Below are 18,281 nucleotides of genomic sequence, written 5' to 3'. Positions count from 1 at the left end.
TCATTTTGAATTTCTTTCGCTTAAATTCAGGAGTTGTACTATTTCAGTATTGTTTGTTTGTGGTTTAAATTTTAAAAGTTAAATTTACTGTATTTTTCAAAGATAATTTTGAAATTATTTATATGAAATTAAAGAGTTGGAATATTTCAAAAGTGTTTGGTTGTGGTTTACCTTGTCACAGTTACACTTTCTTGATTTTTCAAAGTTAATTTTGAATTTATTTCATTGAAATGAAAGAGTTGGAATATTTAAGTTGTGTTTTGTAGTGGTTTACCGTGTCACAGTTAGATTTTCTAGATTTTTAAAAGTTCATTTTGAATTTCTTTCTTTGAAATGCAAGAGTTGGAATATTTCAGTAGTGTTCGGTTGTGGTTTACCTTGTCACACTTACACTCTCTTGATTTTTCAAAGTTCATTTTGAATTTCTTTCGTTGAAATGCAAGAGTTGGAATATTTCAGTTGTGTTTCGTTGTGGTTTACCTTGTCACAGTTACATTATCTTGATTTTTCAAAGTTCATTTTGAATTTATTTCGTTGAAATGCAAGAGTTGGAATATTTCAGTAGTGTTTTGTTGTGGTTTACCTTTTAACAGTTAGATTTTGTTTATTTTTCAAAGTTCATTTTGAATTTATTTCTTTGAAATGCAAGAGTTGGAATATTTCAGTAGTGTTTGGTTGTGGTTTACCGTGTCACAGTTACATTTTCTTGATTTTTCAAAGTTCATTTCGAATTTGTTTCGTTGAAATGCAAGAGTTTGAATATTTCAGTAGTGTTTGTTTGTGGTTTACCTTGTCAAAGTTACATTTTCCTGATTTTTCAAAGTTCATTTTGAATTTCTTTCATTGAAATGCAAGAGTTGGAATATTTCAGTTGTGTTTCGTTGTGGTTTACCTTGTCACAGTTACATTTTCTTGATTTTTCAAAGTTCATTTTGAATTTCTTTCGTTGAAATGCAAGAGTTGGAATATTTCAGTAGTGTTTGGTTGTGGTTTACCTTGTCTCAGTTACATTTTCTTGATTTTTCAAAGTTTATTATGAATTTCTTTCGTTGATATGCAAGAGTTGGAATATTTCAGTAGTGTTTGGTTGTGGTTTACCTTGTCAGAGTTACATTCTCTTGATTTTTCAAAGTTCATTTTGAATTTATTTCATTGAAAAGCAAGAGTTGGAATGTTTCAGTTGTGTTTGGTTGTGGTTGACCTAGTCACAGATACATTTTCTTGATTTTTCAAAGTTCATTTTGAACTTCTTTCGTTGAAATGCAAGAGTTGGAATATTTCAGTAGTGTTTGGTTGTGGTTTACCTTGTCATTGTTACATTTTCTTAATTTTTCAAAGTTCATTTTGAATTTCTTTCGTTGAAATGCAAGAGTTGGAATATTTCAGGTGTGTTTCGTTGAGGTTTACCTTGTCACAGTTACATTTTCTTGATTTTTACAAAGTTCATTTTTAATTTCTTTCGTTGAAATTCAAGAGTTGGAATATTTCAGTAGTGTTTGGTAGTGGTTCAAAGTTCATTTTGAATTTATTTTGTTGAAATGCAAGAGTTGGAATATTTCAGTAGTGTTTGCATGTGGTTTACCTTGTCACAGTTACATTTTCTTGATTTTTCAAAGTTCATCTGAATTTCTTTCCTTGAAATGTAAGAGTTGGAATATTTCAGTAGTGTTCGGCTGTGGTTTACCGTGTCACATTTACATTTACTTGATTTTTAAAAGTTCATTTTGAATTTCTTTCATTGAAATGCAAGAGTTGGAATATTTCAATAGTGTTTGGTTGTGGTTTACCTTGTCACAGTTACATTTTCTTGATTTTTCAAAGTTCATTTTGAATTTCTTTCATTGAAATGCAAGAGTTGGAATATTTCAGTAGTGTTTGGTTGTGGTTTACCTTGTCACAGTTACATTTTCTTTATTTTTCAAAGTTCATTTTGATTTTATTTCGTTGAAATGCAAGAGTTGGAATATTTCAGCAGTGTGTTGTTGTAGTTTACCTTGTCACAGTTACATTCCCTTAATTTTTCAAAGTTCATTTTGAATTTCTTTCGTTGAAATGCAAGAGTTAGAATATTTCAGTAGTGTTTGGTTGTGGTTTACCTTGTCACAGTTACATTTTCTTAATTTTTCAAAGTTCATTTTGAATTTCTCTCGTTGCAATGCAAGAGTTGGAATATTTCAGTAGTGTTTCGTTGTGGTTTACCTTGTCACAATTACATTTTCTTGATTTTTCAAAGTTCATTTTGAATTTCTTTCATTGAAATGCAAGAGTTGGACTATTTCAGTAGTGTTTTGTTGTGGTTTACCTTGTCACAGTTACATTCTCTTGATTTTTCAAAGTTCATTTTGAATTTCTATCTTTGAAATGCAAGAGTTGAAATGTTTCAGAAGTGTTTGGTTGTGGTTTACCTTGTCACACATACATTTTCTTGATTTTTAAAAGTTCATTTTAAATTTCTTTCGTTGAAATGCAAGAGTTGGAATATTTCAGTAGTGTTTGGTTATGGTTTACCTTGTCACAGTTACATTTTCTTGAGTTTTCCAAGTTCATTTTGAATTTCTTTCATTGAAATGCAAGAGAAGGAATATTTCAGTAGTGTTTGGTTGTGGTTTACCTTGTCACAGTTACATTTTCTTGATATTTTAAATTTCATTTTGAATTTCTTTCGTTGTAAAGCAATAGTTGGAATATTTCAGAAGTGTTTGGTTGTGGTTTACCTTGTCACAGTTACATTTTCTTGATTTTTCAAAGTTCATTTTGAATTTCTTTCATTGAAATGCAAGAGTTGGAATATTTCAGTAGTGTTTGGTTGTGTTTTAACGTGTAAAAGTTACATTTTATTTATTTTTCAAATTTCATTTTTTAATTTCTTTCTTTGAAATGCAAGAGTTGGAATATTTCACAAGTGTTTGGTTGTGGTTTACCATGTCACAGTTACACTTTCTTGATTTTTCAAAGTTCATTTCAAATTTCTTTCGTTGAAATGCAAGAGTTTGAATATTTCAGTAGTGTTTGGTTGTGGTTTACCTTGTCACAGTTACATTTTCTTGATTTTTCAAAGTTTATTATGAATTTTTTTCGTTGAAATGCAAGAGTTGGAATATTTCAGTAGTGTTTGGTTGTGGTTTACCTTGTCAGAGTTACATTATCTTGATTTTTCAAAGTTCATTTTGAATTTATTTCTTTGAAATGCAAGAGTTGGAATATTTCAGTTGTGTTTGGTTGTGGTTCACCTTGTCACAGATACATTTTCTTGATTTTTCAAAGTTCATTTTGAACTTCTTTCGTTGAAATGCAAGAGTTGGAATATTTCAGTAGTGTTTGGTTGTGGTTTACCTTGTCATTGTTACATTTTCTTAATTTTTCAAAGTTCATTTTGAATTTCTTTCGTTGAAATGCAAGAGTTGGAATATTTCAGTTGTGTTTCGTTGTGGTTTACCTTGTCACAGTTACATTTTCTTGATTTTTACAGATTTCATTTTGAATTTATTTCGTTTAAATTCAAGAGTTGGAATATTTCAGTAGTGTTTGGTAGTGGTTCAAAGTTCATTTTGAATTTCTTTTGTTGAAATGCAAGAGTTGGAATATTTCAGTAGTGTTTGCATGTGGTTTACCTTGTCACAGTTACATTTTCTTGATTTTTCAAAGTTCATCTGAATTTCTTTCCTTGAAATGTAAGAGTTGGAATATTTCAGTAGTGTTTGGCTGTGGTTTACCGTGTCACATTTACATTTTCTTGATTTTTCAAAGTTCATTTTGAATTTCTTTCATTGAAATGCAAGAGTTGGAATATTTCAAAAGTGTTTGGTTGTGGTTTACCTTGTCACAGTTACATTTTCTTGATTTTTCAAAGTTCATCTTGAATTTCTGTCATTGAAATGCAAGAGTTGGAATATTTCAGTAGTGTTTGGTTGTAGTTTACCTTGTCACAGTTACATTTTCTTGATTTTTCAAAGTTCATTTTGAATTTTTTCGTTGAAATGCAAGCGTTGGAATATTTCAGTAGTGTGTTGTTGTAGTTTACCTTGTCACAGTTACATTCCCTTAATTTTTCAAAGTTCATTTTGAATTTCTTTCGTTGAAATGCAAGAGTTGGAATATTTCAGTAGTGTTTGGTTGTGGTTTACCTTGTCACAGTTACATTTTCTTAATTTTTCAAAGTTCATTTTGAATTTCTCTCGTTGCAATGCAAGAGTTGGAATATTTCAGTAGTGTTTCGTTGTGGTTTACCTTGTCACAATTACATTTTATTGATTTTTCAAAGTTCATTTTGAATTTCTTTCATTGAAATGCAAGAGTTGGAATATTTCAGTAGTGTTTGGTTGTGGTTTACCTTGTCACAGTTACATTCTCTTGATTTTTCAAAGTTCATTTTGAATTTCTATCGTTGAAATGCAAGAGTTGAAATATTTCAGAAGTGTTTGGTTGTGGTTTACCTTGTCACACATACATTTTCTTGATTTTTCAAAGATCATTTTAAATTTCTTTCGTTGAAATGCAAGAGTTGGAATATTTCAGTAGTGTTTGGTTATGGTTTACCTTGTCACAGTTACATTTTCTTGAGTTTTCAAAGTTCATTTTGAATTTCTTTCATTGAAATGCAAGAGTTGGAATATTTCAGTAGTGTTTGGGTGTGGATTACCTTTTCACAGTTAATTTTCTAGATTTATAAAAGTTCATGATGAATTTATATCCATTAAATTCAAGAGTTGGAATATTTAAGTAGTGTTTGTTCATGGTTCACTTTGTCAGTGTTAAAATTTCTTTATTTTTCAAAGTTGTTTTTGAATTTCTTTCTTTTAAATGCAAGATTTGGAATATTTCAGTAGTGTTTGGTTGTGGTTTAACTTGTCACAGTTACATTTTATTGATTTTTAAAATTTAATTTTTAACTTATTTCGTTGAAATGCATGAGTTGAAATATTTCACAAGTGTTTGGTTGTGGTTAACCATGTCACAATTACACTTTCTTGATTTTTCAAAGTTTATTTTGAATTTATTTCATTGAAATGCAAGAGTTTGAATATTTCAGTAGTGTTTGGTTGTGGTTTACCTTGTCACAGTTACATTTTCTTGATTTTTCAAAGTTTATTTTGAATTTTTTTCGTTGAAATGCAAGAGTTGGAATATTTCAGTAGTGTTTGGTTGTGGTTTACCTTGTCAGAGTTACATTCTCTAGATTTTTCAAAGTTCATTTTGAATTTCTTTCATTGAAAAGCAAGAGTTGGAATATTTCAGTAGTGTTTGGTTGTGGTTAACCTTGTCACAGATACATTATCTTGATTTTTCAAAGTTCATTTTGAACTTCTTTCGTTGAAATGCAAGAGTTGGAATATTTCAGTAGTGTTTGGTTGTGGTTTACCTTGTCATGGTTACATTTTCTTAATTTTTCAAATTTCATTTTGAATTTATATAGTTGCAATGACATAGTTGTTATATTTCAGTTGTGTTTATTTGTGGTTTACCTTGTCAAATTTACATTTTCTTTATTTTTCAAAGTTCATTTTTAATTTCTTTCGTTGAAATGCAAGAGTTGGAATATTTCAGTAGTGTTTGGTAGTGGTTCAAAGTTCATTTTGAATTTCTTTTGTTGAAATGCAAGAGTTGGAATATTTCAGTAGTGTTTGCTTGTGGTTTACCTTGTCACAGTTACATTTTCTTGATTTTTCAAAGTTCATATGAATTTATTTACTTGAAATGTAAGAGTTGGAATATTTCAGTAGTGTTCGGCTGTGGTTTACCGTGTCACATTTACATTTTATTGATTTTTAAAAGTTCATTTTGAATTTCTTTCATTGAAATGCAAGAGTTGGAATATTTCATTAGTGTTTGGTTGTGGTTTACCTTGTCACAGTTACATTTTCTTGATTTTTCAAAGTTCATCTTGAATTTCTTTCATTGAAATGCAAGAGTTGGAATATTTCAGTAGTGTTTGGTTGTGGTTTACCTTGTCACAGTTACATTTTCTTAATTTTTCAAAGTTCATTTTGAATTTTTTAGTTGAAATTCAAGAGTTGGAATATTTCAGCAGTGTGTTGTTGTAGTTTACCTTGTCACAGTTACATTCACTTACTTTTTCTAAGTTCATTGTGAATTTCTTTTGTTGAAATGCAGGAGTTGGAATATTTCAGTAGTGTTTGGTTGTGGTTTACCTTGTCACAGTTACATTTTCTTAATTTTTCAAAGTTCATTTTGAATTTCTCTCGTTGCAATGCAAGAGTTGGAATATTTCAATAGTGTTTCGTTGTGGTTTACCTTGTCACAATTACATTTTCTTGATTTTTCAAAGTTCATTTTGAATTTCTTTAATTGAAATGCAAGAGTTGGAATATTTCAGTAGTGTTTGGTTGTGGTTTACCTTGTCACAGTTACATTCTCTTGATTTTTCAAAGTTCATTTTGAATTTCTATCGTTGAAATGCAAGAGTTGGAATATTTCAGAAGTGTTTGGTTGTGGTTTACCTTGTCACACATACATTTTCTTGATTTTTCAAAGATCATTTTAAATTTCTTTCGTTGAAATGCAAGAGTTGGAATATTTCAGTAGTGTTTGGTTATGGTTTACCTTGTCACAGTTACATTTTCTTGAGTTTTCAAAGTTCAATTTGAAGTTCTTTCATTGAAATGCAAGTGTAGGAATATTTCAGTAGTGTTTGGGTGTGGTTTACCTTGTCACAGTTACATTTTCTTGATTTTTAAAAGTTCATTTTGAATTTCTTTCTTTGAAATGCAAGAGTTGGAATATTTCAGTAGTGTTTTGTTGTGGTTTACCTTGTCACAGTTACATTTTCTTGATTTTTCAAAGTTCATTTTGAATTTCTTTCGTTGAAATGCAAGAGTTGGAATATTTCAGTAGTGTTTGGTTATGGTTTACATTGTCACAGTTACATTTTCTTGATTTTTAAAAGTTCATTTTTAATTTATTTCTTTGAAATGCATTAGTTGGAATATTTCACAAGTGTTTGGTTGTGGTTTACCTTGTCACAAGTACATTTTCTTGATTTTTCAAATCTTATTTTGAATTTCTTTCGTTGAAATGCAAGAGTTGGAATATTTCACTAGTGTTTGGTTGTGGTTTAACTTGGCACAGTTACATTTTCTTGATTTTTCAAAGTTCATTTTGAATTTCTTTCATTGAAATATGTTTGGTCGTGCTTTACATGCCCACGTACGCTTCACTTAGGTTAGCTTATGTTAGGTGAGAGACAGGCAAAAAGTTAGGTGTATGATTTGGTTAGGTTAGGTTAGATTAAGTTAGGTTAGGTTAAGTTAGGTTAGGCGAGGTTAGCCTACGTACGCGCGCGTACGTAGGCTAACTTAGCCTAACCTAACTTAACCTAACCTAACCTAACTTAACCTAACCTAACTTAATCTAACCTAACCTAACCTAATCATACACCTAACTTTTGCCTGTCTCTCACCTAACCTAAGCTAACCTAAGTGAAGCGTACGTGGGCATGTAAAGCACGACCAAACATATTTCAATGAAAGAAATTCAAAATGAACTTTGAAAAATCAAGAAAATTTAACTTTGACAAGGTAAACCACAACAAAAAAATAATTAAATATTACAACTATTGCATTTCAAAGAATGAAATTCAAAATGTTCTTTTAAAATACTTTTTAATTATTCTGTGACAAGGTAAACCACCTCAAAACACTACTGAAATTGTAAAACTCCTGAATATCAACGAAAAAAATTCAAAATGAACTTTAAAAAATCCTGATAAACTAACAGTGACAATGTATTCCATAGCCAAAAACTACTGAACTATTCCAAGTCTTGCATTTCAACGAAAGAAATTCAAAATGAACTTTGAAAAATCAAGAAAATGTAACTTTGACAATGTAAACCAAAACCATACACTACTGAAATATTCAAACTCTTGAATTTCAAAGAAAGAAATTCAAAATTAACTTTGAAAAATCAAGAAAATGTAACTGTGACAAGGTAAACCAAAACCAAACACTAGTGAAATATTCCAACTCTTGCATTTCAACGAAAGAAATTCAAAATGAACTTTGAAAAATCAAGAAAATGTATGTGTGACAATGTAAACAACAACCAAACACTTCTTAAATATTCCAACTCTTGCATTTCAACGAAAGAAATTCAAAATGAACTTTGAAAAATCAAGAGAATGTAACTTTGACAAGGTAAACCACAACCAAACACTACTGAAATATTCCAACTATTGCATTTCAACGAAATAAATTCAAAATTAACTTTGAAAAATCAATAAAATGTAATTGTGACAATGTAAACCACAACGAAACACTATTGAAATATTCCAACTCTTGCATTGCAACTAGAGAAATTCAAAATGAACTTTGAAAAATTAAGAAAATGTAACTGTGACAAGGTAAACCACAACCAAACACTACTGAAATATTCCAACTCTTGCATTTCAACGAAAGAAATTCAAAATGAACTTTGAAAAATTAAGGTAATGTAACTGTGACAAGGTAAACTACAACAACACACTACTTAAATATTCCAACTCTTGCATTTCAACTAAAAAATTCAAAATGAACTTTGAAAAATAAAGAAAATGTAACTGTGACAAGGTAAACCACAACCAAACACTACTGAAATATTCCAACTCTTTCATTTCAATGAAAGAAATTCAAGATGAACTTTGAAAAATCAAGAAAATGTAACTGTGACAAGGTAAACCACAACCAAACACTTTTGAAATATTCCAACTCTTGCGTTTCAATGAAATAAATTCAAGATGAACTTTGAAAAATCAATGAAATGTAACTGTGACACGGTAAACCACGGCCGAACACTACTGAAATATTCCATCTCTTGCATTTCAACGAAAGAAATTCAGATGAACTTTGAAAAATCAAGAAAATGTAACTGTGACAAGGTAAACCACAAGCAAACACTACTGAAATATTCCAACTCTTGCATTTCAACAAAAGAAATTCAAAATGAACTTTGAACCACTACCAAACACTACTGAAATATTCCAACTCTTGCATTTCAACGAAAGAAATTCAAAATGAAATTTTAAAAATCAAGAAATTGTAACTGTGACAATGTAAACCACAACGAAACACATCTGAAATATTCAAACTCATTCATTTCAACGAAATAAATTCTAACTTAAATTTGAGAAATTAAGAAAATTTAACCATGATACGGAAAACAACAACCATACACTACTGAAATATTCCAACTCTTGCATTTCAATGAAAGAAGTTCAAAAAGAAGTTTGAACAATCAAGAAAATGTATCTGTGACAAGGTGAACCACAACCAATCACAACTGAAATATTCCAACTCTTGCTTTTCAATGAAAGAAATTCAAAATGAACTTTGAAAAATCAAGAGAATGTAACTCTGACAAGGTAAACCACAACCAAACACTACTGAAATATTCCAACTCTTGAATTACAAAGAAAAAAATTCCTAATAAACTTTTAAAAATCAAGAAAATTTAACTGTGACAAGGTAAACCACAACCAAACACTACTGAAATATTCAAACTCTTGCATTTCAACGAAAGAAATTAACAATGAACTTTGAAAAATCAAGAAAATGTAACTGTGACAATGTAAACCACAACCAAACACAACTGAAAGATTCCAACTCTAGCATTTCAATGAAAGAAATTCAAAATGAACTTTGAAAAATCAGGAAAATGTAACTTTGATAAGGTAAACCACAACCAAACACTACTGAAATATTCAAACTCTTGCATTTCAACTAAAGAAATTCTAAATGAACTTTGAAAAATCAAGAAAATGTAAATGTGACACGGTAAACCACAACCAAACACTACTGAAATATTCCAACTATTGCATTTCAAAGAAAGAAATTCAAAATTAACTTTGAAAAATAAAGAATTTCTAACTGTGACAAGGTAAACCACAACCAAACACTACTGAAATATTCCAACTCTTGCATTTCAACGAAAGAAATTCAAAATGAACTTTGAAAAATCAAGAAAATGTAACTGTGACAAGGTAAACCACAACGAAACACAACTGAAATATTCCAACTCTTGCATTTCAACGAAAGAAATTCAAAATGAACTTTGAAAAATCAAGAGAGTGTAAGTGTGACAATGTAAACCATAACCGAACACTCCTGAAATATTCCAACTCTTTCATTTCAAAGAAAGAAATTCAAAATGAAATTTGAAAAATAAAGATAATGTAACTGTGACAATGTAAACAACTACCAAACACTACTGAAATATTCCAACTCTTGCATTTCAACGAAAGAAATTCAAAATTAACCTTTAAAAATAAAGAAAATGTAACTGTGACACGGTAAACCACTACCAAACACTACTGAAATATTCCAACTCTTGCATTTCAACTAAGGAAATTCAAAATGAACTTTGAAAAATCAAGAAAATGTAACTGTGACAAGGTAAACAATGACGAAACACTACTGAAATATTCCAACTCTTGAATTTCAATGAAAGAAATTCAAAATGAACTTTGAAAAATTTAGAAAATGTAGCTGTGACAAGGTAAACCACAACCAAACACTATTGAAATATTCCAACTATTGCATTTCAACAAAAGAAATTCAAAATGAACTTTGAAAAATCAAGAAAATATAACTGTGACAAGGTAAACTACAACAACACACTACTGAAATATTCCAACTCTTGCTTTTCAACAAAAGAAATTCAAAATGAACTTTGAAAAATCAAGAAAATGTAACTGTGACAAGGTAAACCATAACCAAACACTACTGAAATATTCCAACTCCTGCATTTCAATGAAAGAAATTCAAATGAACTTTGAAAAATCAAGAAAATGTAACTGTGACAAGGTAAACCAAACACCACTGAAATATTACAACTGTTGATTTTCAATTAAAGAAATTCAAAATGAACTTCGAAAAATCAAGAAAATGTAACTGTGACAAGGTAAACCACGACCATACACTAGTGAAATATTTCAGCTCTTGCATTTCAACGAAAGAAATTCAAAATGAACTTTGAAAAATTAAGAAAATGTAACTGTGACAAGGTAAACCACAACCAAACACTATTGAAATATTCCAACTCTTGAATTTCAACGAAGGAAATTCAAAATGAACTTTGATAAATCAAGATTATGTAACTGTGACAAGGTAAACCACAACCAAACACTACTGAAATATTCCAACTCTTGCATTTCAATGAAAGGAATTCAAAATGAACTTTGAAAAATCAAGAAAATGTAACCGTGACAAGATAAACCACAACCAAACACTACTCAACTATTCCAACTCTTGCATTTCAATGAAAAAATTCAAAATGAACTTCGAAAAATCAAGAAAATGTAACTGTGACAAGGTAAACCACTACCAAACACTAGTGAAATATTCCAACTCTTGTATTTCAACGACAGAAATTAATAAGGAACTTTGAAAAATCAAGAAAATGTAGCTGTGACAAGGTAAATCACAACCAAACACTAGTGAAATATTCCAACTCTTGCATTTCAACGAAAGAAATTCAAAATGAACTTTGAAAAATCAAGAAAATGTAAGTGTGACAATGTAAACCACAACCAAACACTACTGAAATATTCCAACTCTTGCATTTCAACGAAAGAAATTCAAAATGAACTTTGAAAAATCAAGAAAATGTAACTTTGACAAGGTAAACCACAACCAAACACTACTGAAATATTCCAACTCTTGCATTTCAATGTAAGAAATTCAAAATAAACTTTGAAAAATCAGGAAAATGTAACTGTGACAGGGTAAACCACAACCAAACACTACTGAAATATTCCAACTCTTGCATTTCAACGAAAGAAATTCAAAATGAACATTGAAAAATCAAGAAAATGTAACTGTGACAAGGTATACCATAACCATACACTACTGAAATATTCCAACTCTTGCATTTCAATGAAAGAAATTCAAAATGAACTTTGGAAAATTAAGAAAATGTAACTGTGACAAGGTAAACCACAAACAAACACTACTGAAATATTCCAACTCTTGCATTTCAACGAAAGAAATTCAAAATGAACTTTGAAAAATTAAGGGAATGTAACTGTGACATGGTAAACCACAACCAAACACTACTGAAATATTCCAACTCTTGCATTTCAACGAAAGAAATTCAAAATGAACTTTGAAAAATTAAGGGAATGTAACTGTGACAGAGTAAACTACAACATCACACTACTGAAATATTCCAACTCTTGCATTTCAACGAAAGAAATTCAAAATGAACTTTGAAAAATCAAGAAAATGTAACTGTGACAATGTAAACCACAACCAAACACTACTGAAATATTCCAACTCTTGCATTTTAATGACAGAAATTCAAAATGAACTTTGAAAAATTAAGTGAATGTAACTGTGACATGGTAAACCACAACCAAACACTACTGAAATATTCCAACTCTTGCATTTCAACGAAAGAAATTCAAAATGAACTTTGAAAAATTAAGGGAATGTAACTGTGACAGAGTAAACTACAACATCACACTACTGAAATATTCCAACTCTTGCATTTCAACTAAATAAATTCAAAATTAAATTTTAATAATAAAGAAAATGTAACTGTGACAATGTAAACCACAATCAAACACTACTGAAATATTCCAACTCTTGCATTTCAATGAAAGAAATTCAAAATGAACTTTGAAAAAATCAGACCTTTGGAGGGGGAGGGGCCGGTGGGAGGGGGTCGTTCTGTGTCTCAATGCACAAAAAAAGTATAAAAAATGGGGAGGGAATGGGAGGGGGAGGAGGTGGGAGGAGGAGGAGGGAGGGGGAGGAGGAGGAGGAGATGGGAGGAGGAGGAGGGAGGATGTGGGAGAAGGAGGAGGGGGCCGGGGGAGGGCCTTTGGGGCACAGGGAGGGCCCTTGGGGGCCTGGGGGACATTTGGTGACCGGTGTAGGGCCTTTGGGACCCCGTTGGTCTTTTGGGAACTCGATGGGCCTTTGGGGGGCCCGGGGGTGGCCGTTGAGGGTCTGGGGTGGGCCTTTGGGGGCGCCGGTGACCCTTTTGGGAGCTTGGGGGGCCTTTGAGTGTCTGGGGGGGCAGTTGGGAGCCTGGGGGACATTTGGGGACCGGTGGAGGGCCTTTGGGAGCTTGGGGGGGCCTTTGAGGACCGGGGGCTTCCTTCGGGGTTGGGGTAGGAGGATTGGAACCCTGTGGGGTTGGGTTAGAGGACCTCACAACACTGTTCAAATGAAACTTGTGTATTATAACGACCACAGAGTTTCACCATTAAATTCTCTTCTAAAATCTCTTCAAAAATCTTCTTTTAAATCAACGTCTCTAACGGTTTCGCCCAAATAGTTCCATAAGCTGTCTAAAACGGTTTCGCCCAAATAATCCCTAAACGCAAATTCAGCGTGTTCCCTTTGTTTGGCATCTCTGTGCTTTCACATTTCAAATTAATAGGAAACCCTTTCCTACGTTAATCTCTTCATCTCATAAATTTTCCTAGCTAAACTATTATGGTTTCGTTAGAATATCAATTTACCTCTCCGACTTAAAGCTCCGTGAAGCCGTATTTAAAAATAGAATTTCTATCTCTTTAGACTCCCGCATAATTCCAAGATAACAAGTGATGTCATTTATGATTCCTGACACTAAAGATCAATGAAGCCCTATTTAAAAATAGAATATTAATTTTTCTCTCTGTCCTAAAGAACGTTTATCCCTCAGACCTAAGATTAAAGAAGCCTTAACTGTTTCCTATTCCAGGACACCTTGACATTCACCCCTAGCATGCACTTGTCCAAAAACAACAATAATAAATAAATCCCTCAGGCCTAAAGATTAAAGAAGCCTTAATGTTTCTTAATTCCCTCTTCGTGAATCAACAATTTCCCCGCCGATTATGTAAATCAATTTCTCAGGTTAAGCTAACCAAACAATAATGAAGCCATGTTTGTTTCTTAATTCCCTCTTCGTGAATCAATAATTTCCCCTAGCGATTATGTAAATCACAGATTAAAGAAGCCTTAATGTTTCTTAATTCCCTATTCGTGAATCAATAATTTCACCACCGATTATGAAAATCAATTTCTCAGGTTAGGTTAGCCAAACAACAATGAAGTCATGTTTGTTTCTTAATTCCCCACGCTCGTGAATCAATAATTTCCCCTAGCGATTATGCAATCAATTTCTCGGAAATTCACTTCCCCTTCGAGTCCTAGATCAATAACATTGTTCCCGTTAGAATTCAATGCACATGTGCAACCTTCGCCCCGGAGTTATTACACATAGAAACATCAAATAAATCGACCTTGGAAAAAGAGGTCATTGACCCCATTACGTAATCTTTCTCCCTAGGGAGGCTATGCCCATATATGGTGTGGGGTCACGACTCAATAAGGCCATTCTACTTGTATGGTAAAGCTATAAGACCGTCCAAATGTAAAAACGAGTATATGCATTTTTCATTATTCCAACAAAATCGTCTTGAAAGTTTCTCAAGTTTTGCGGCACTTTTCCCACCCATCGCGCCACACTAGACATAGGATTCAAGTGGAATGTTGTTAGGATAGGTTTTGTACAGTATTCTTTCCAATTATGTAATTAAAGTAGCCTACATGCCAAAGTTCGCTGACGCTGTATAATCATATATAAATTTTGACAAAATATGTTTTACCTTAATTTTGGGTTTTCAATCTCTTTTTCATTGGCTCTTGTTAAAAAAAAAAAAAAATAGTTCGCAGTATTTCAGTAGATCAATGGTTTTCTTTTCCTAAATTTAAGAATTGGATTTATAGATCTTTAAAATCTTATAAATTAGGATTGAGCAAAAATATTACGGTTGAAACACCTCTCTTGTGCATCATTTCAGCAGGGAAGTGTGAAACTTCTTAGGAGGGTGTAACGAAAGAGGCTTGGAATAGATTGGTATGGAGGAGGAGTGTGCGTAGCTGTGTTGGTCTCAGGCGGCTTCGTGCTGCAGTGAGTCATTAGTTGTAATAATAATTGAGCAGTAGATCTATTTCTCAACTGTTCACTTATCTAATACAAGGATTGATCCAAGGTCAGTGTCCTTTTGAGAGGGGAGGCGTGGACGTAAGTACTTCAAAATATCTTCTCGGGGGGATTATTAAGGCTCGGCTCCATTCCTAGGAGTTCATTTACCTCACTCTTTCAAGATCAACAAAAGCCTTTAATATAGAATTTCATCGAAAATATAAATCCCGATTATGAAATTATGAAAGGCTCTGCTTTTGAAAATGACAATCAAGTTTGTAATTTAGACGCACAGAAGATAAATATGGCTATTACTGTGTTTGCAGCAGCCGCATATTAAGCGCACTCGGTAACACTGACCACAGATAGGTATGATCCAAGGATCGTTCTTTTGTAATTTAGCCATTCTTACCAATTATGTTGTTTCACCGTTTTTGCTGTTTTCAGAAGACAAAATTTAATCAAAGATGAATTCTTTAAAATTCTCATTAACTAGTAACTCTGGAAATAATTTTCAACCTATAAAAGTGAGGTGAATTTTATCGCTTCATTTTTGATTTTCTGTCATTTGGCATTCACATTGTTGACCAAACATGGTCTCTACTTAATACCAACAATTATTTGTACTCATCTCCCAACATTAACAAAAACCCATTACCGACACCAGTGCTTGTAGTAGATGTAAATAGTTTATATTTTTGGGGTATGTTTTTTTTGCCAACCATGATTGGAATGCATATAGCAGCAGAAGGTCAAAATATATGAATTATTATCTAATAATGTGTAGCGAATCTACATAGCAATATTGATAATTTAAAAGAGCTCTTTTCTATCTGTTTTATGAAATGATCGGGATTAATGTGAGATGGTTAAACCTGACGATCATATTTTGTAATTTACATGTCCGGCAGTTTTCATATTTCGTAGTTTCACGAGTTGTATTTCGTATGTTAAAAGTCCTTGATTGTTTGAACTCAGCGCTATCTATTTACAGCCGCTAGTTAGCAGGTGGTCATTTTATAATTTATTTTGCTTAGTTTTCCACCTTATTACAAATAATATTTGGTTATAACCTCTAAAAGGCAAAAATTGATTTTTCAATAACTTATAACTCTGAAAATAATTCTGAACCCCCAAGAGATTCTCTGTCGAGTGGTATACAAAATTTTGTCAAAAAGTGGCCTCTAGCCATTAAGTTTGCCTCTAAAAAGTAGCCTCTAACTATAAAGCATTTTTGCTTTAGTTTCTGATTATTCTTGATCCATATATAAGCCTGTGACTGTTCAGTCATTTCAATATTTGCGTTTTGAGCACATAAATTAAACTTACTAAAGCATTTGGTGTAAAATACGTGTTAATAAGACTCTTGTTTAAAGTTTGAAGCTTTTGATTTGATAAAAGCTTTTTGTATCCTGCTGCTTGTTTTAAAAATGAGTTGTGTTGGTTGGAAAATTTCTCTAGACTTACTTACCGAGAAGTGTCACGGGCTCTGTGGCTCCTGCGTTTCAGGCATGACCAAAAACGAGTAACACCCATGCCAAAACCTCATAGTATTATGAAGTATTGTTTGTGGTGCTAGTTTGTTCTTGTTTGTTTATGACCATTGTATATACAACAACAAGACACGAAAACAACCCCCTTCCCTCTGTAGGTCTCTTACCTCAAAAACACTAAAAAAAATAATTGAATGATACAACCAAAAAAGTAACCTGATGCCGTTTGTCACCATTGGCAAACTTAAATCAGGAAATATGGGACAGCACACACCCGGCTAGAAAGGACACAAATTAGAGAAAGAATGGTGACACCATCTTCTTATAACCAGCTCAAAAATAAAATATATTACACACTCCTTTTATTTCCAACTGAAAAATAAAATGGAACTCATTTCAAAATAGCAATAGTTGCACGTGTAAAAAACCAAAAGCCGTAGGGTTTCGTGTATTTGTATTTGCCTCGTGTTTGTTTTTCATGTTTTTGTCGTAATCCCTAGTTTCACTAAATTAATAAATAAAATAAGAAACTTGTCATGAAACGAATCATAAAACGCGAAATTCTTCTCATCAATTTGTGCTGTATATCTTGTCAGATGTGTTCAAAAATTTCAGCTCATGCGGTATGCCCATGCCATATTATAGTCACACTTGTCGATAAAATCAAGATTACGCACGACTACAGCGCCAATTACGTTCACCATTCGTAATTTCTCGAGTTGAACATAGTTTAACTTTCAAATATAAATTTCTTGGCTGACCAATCAGAGTCAAGGTTTAAGGCGTAATTTTTGAAACTAGAAAAGATGCAAACTTAGAACAGTGGTTTTCTATCTGAGAGAGGAATCTGGCAAAAGTTAAAAAGACTTTATCAGAGAACAGTTGGACACAAATTACTGTTGGAGCAAACTCTTTAAACTAATTTCTTGCAATTTTAATTTTTTTTTGCTTGTCAAATACAAGTGTGACGCTAAAATCAAGAAAATTGCCATGCATTCATGATATTTGGCTTTCTTTATCGATAGATGTGACTATGATGTGGCACGGGCATTACACTATTACCACAAAAGTCCTGGTAAAAAATAGTTTTAAATTTAAATTCAATACTTTCCCTACAATTCCTGGGAGGGTGAAAAGAAGGAAGCCTTGAATAGGTTGGGATGGAGGAGGAGCGTGCGTAGCTATGTTGGCCACAGGTGGCTTGGTGCTGCGTTGAGTTTTAATAGTAGTATAAGAATGCTCCAAGCATCAAAACTTCATCAACCGTTTTTACATCAATCGTCAAAACTTGAAAATGCATCGAAACTGAAACGATATTCTCTTATTAAATTTGTTCCTCTATTTATTTCTATATAGCATTTTCAAATGCAAAATCCAAGCATTTATTTTTATGACAAATCTCGTGTAACACTCATGGCAAAAATTGCTCCAACCGTCAAAACTTTATCAACCGTTTTTACGTCAACCGTCAAAACTTGAAAATGCATCAGAAACTGAAACGATATTCCCTTCTTAAATTTGTTTGTCTATTTTTTTTCTGTATATTATTTTCAAATGCAAAATTCTAGCATTTATTTTTATGACAAATCTTGCGAAACGCTCATGGCAAAGTTTCTTACTATTATGAAATATCGTTTAAGCTACTGGTTTGCACAAGTTCTTTTATGAACATTATATATGTAGCAATAAAACACGAACACGAAAGGTATTAAGGTGAAAATTTCAGGAAATGTTGAGGGGGAAGTTGAACTTGTTAAATTTATCAAGTTGAACTTGATAAATTTGTTAGGTTCCAAATATTAGACTTATTAGAAATTTGCAAATACAAAATCCTAGTATTTGTTTGTGTGAAAATTCTCTGTTGATTTTGCC

General features: G+C 32.0%; 1 protein-coding gene across 2 annotated transcripts in view; it reads left to right on the top strand.

The window, feature by feature from the left end:
• Nucleotides 1–18,281, top strand: part of LOC148944665 (fork head domain transcription factor slp1-like) — a 98,683-nt gene that overhangs the window by 56,564 nt on the left and 23,838 nt on the right. The window lies entirely within an intron of this gene.

Source organism: Artemia sp. Qi Xiang Cuo, chromosome 14, assembly GCF_049724085.1.
Source record: "Artemia sp. Qi Xiang Cuo chromosome 14, ASM4972408v1, whole genome shotgun sequence".
In the NCBI taxonomy this organism is placed as follows: Eukaryota; Metazoa; Arthropoda; class Branchiopoda; order Anostraca; family Artemiidae; genus Artemia; species Artemia sp. Qi Xiang Cuo.
The sequence above is the reverse complement of the archived record's forward strand: the minus strand, read 5'-3'. Positions and strand labels throughout refer to the sequence as shown.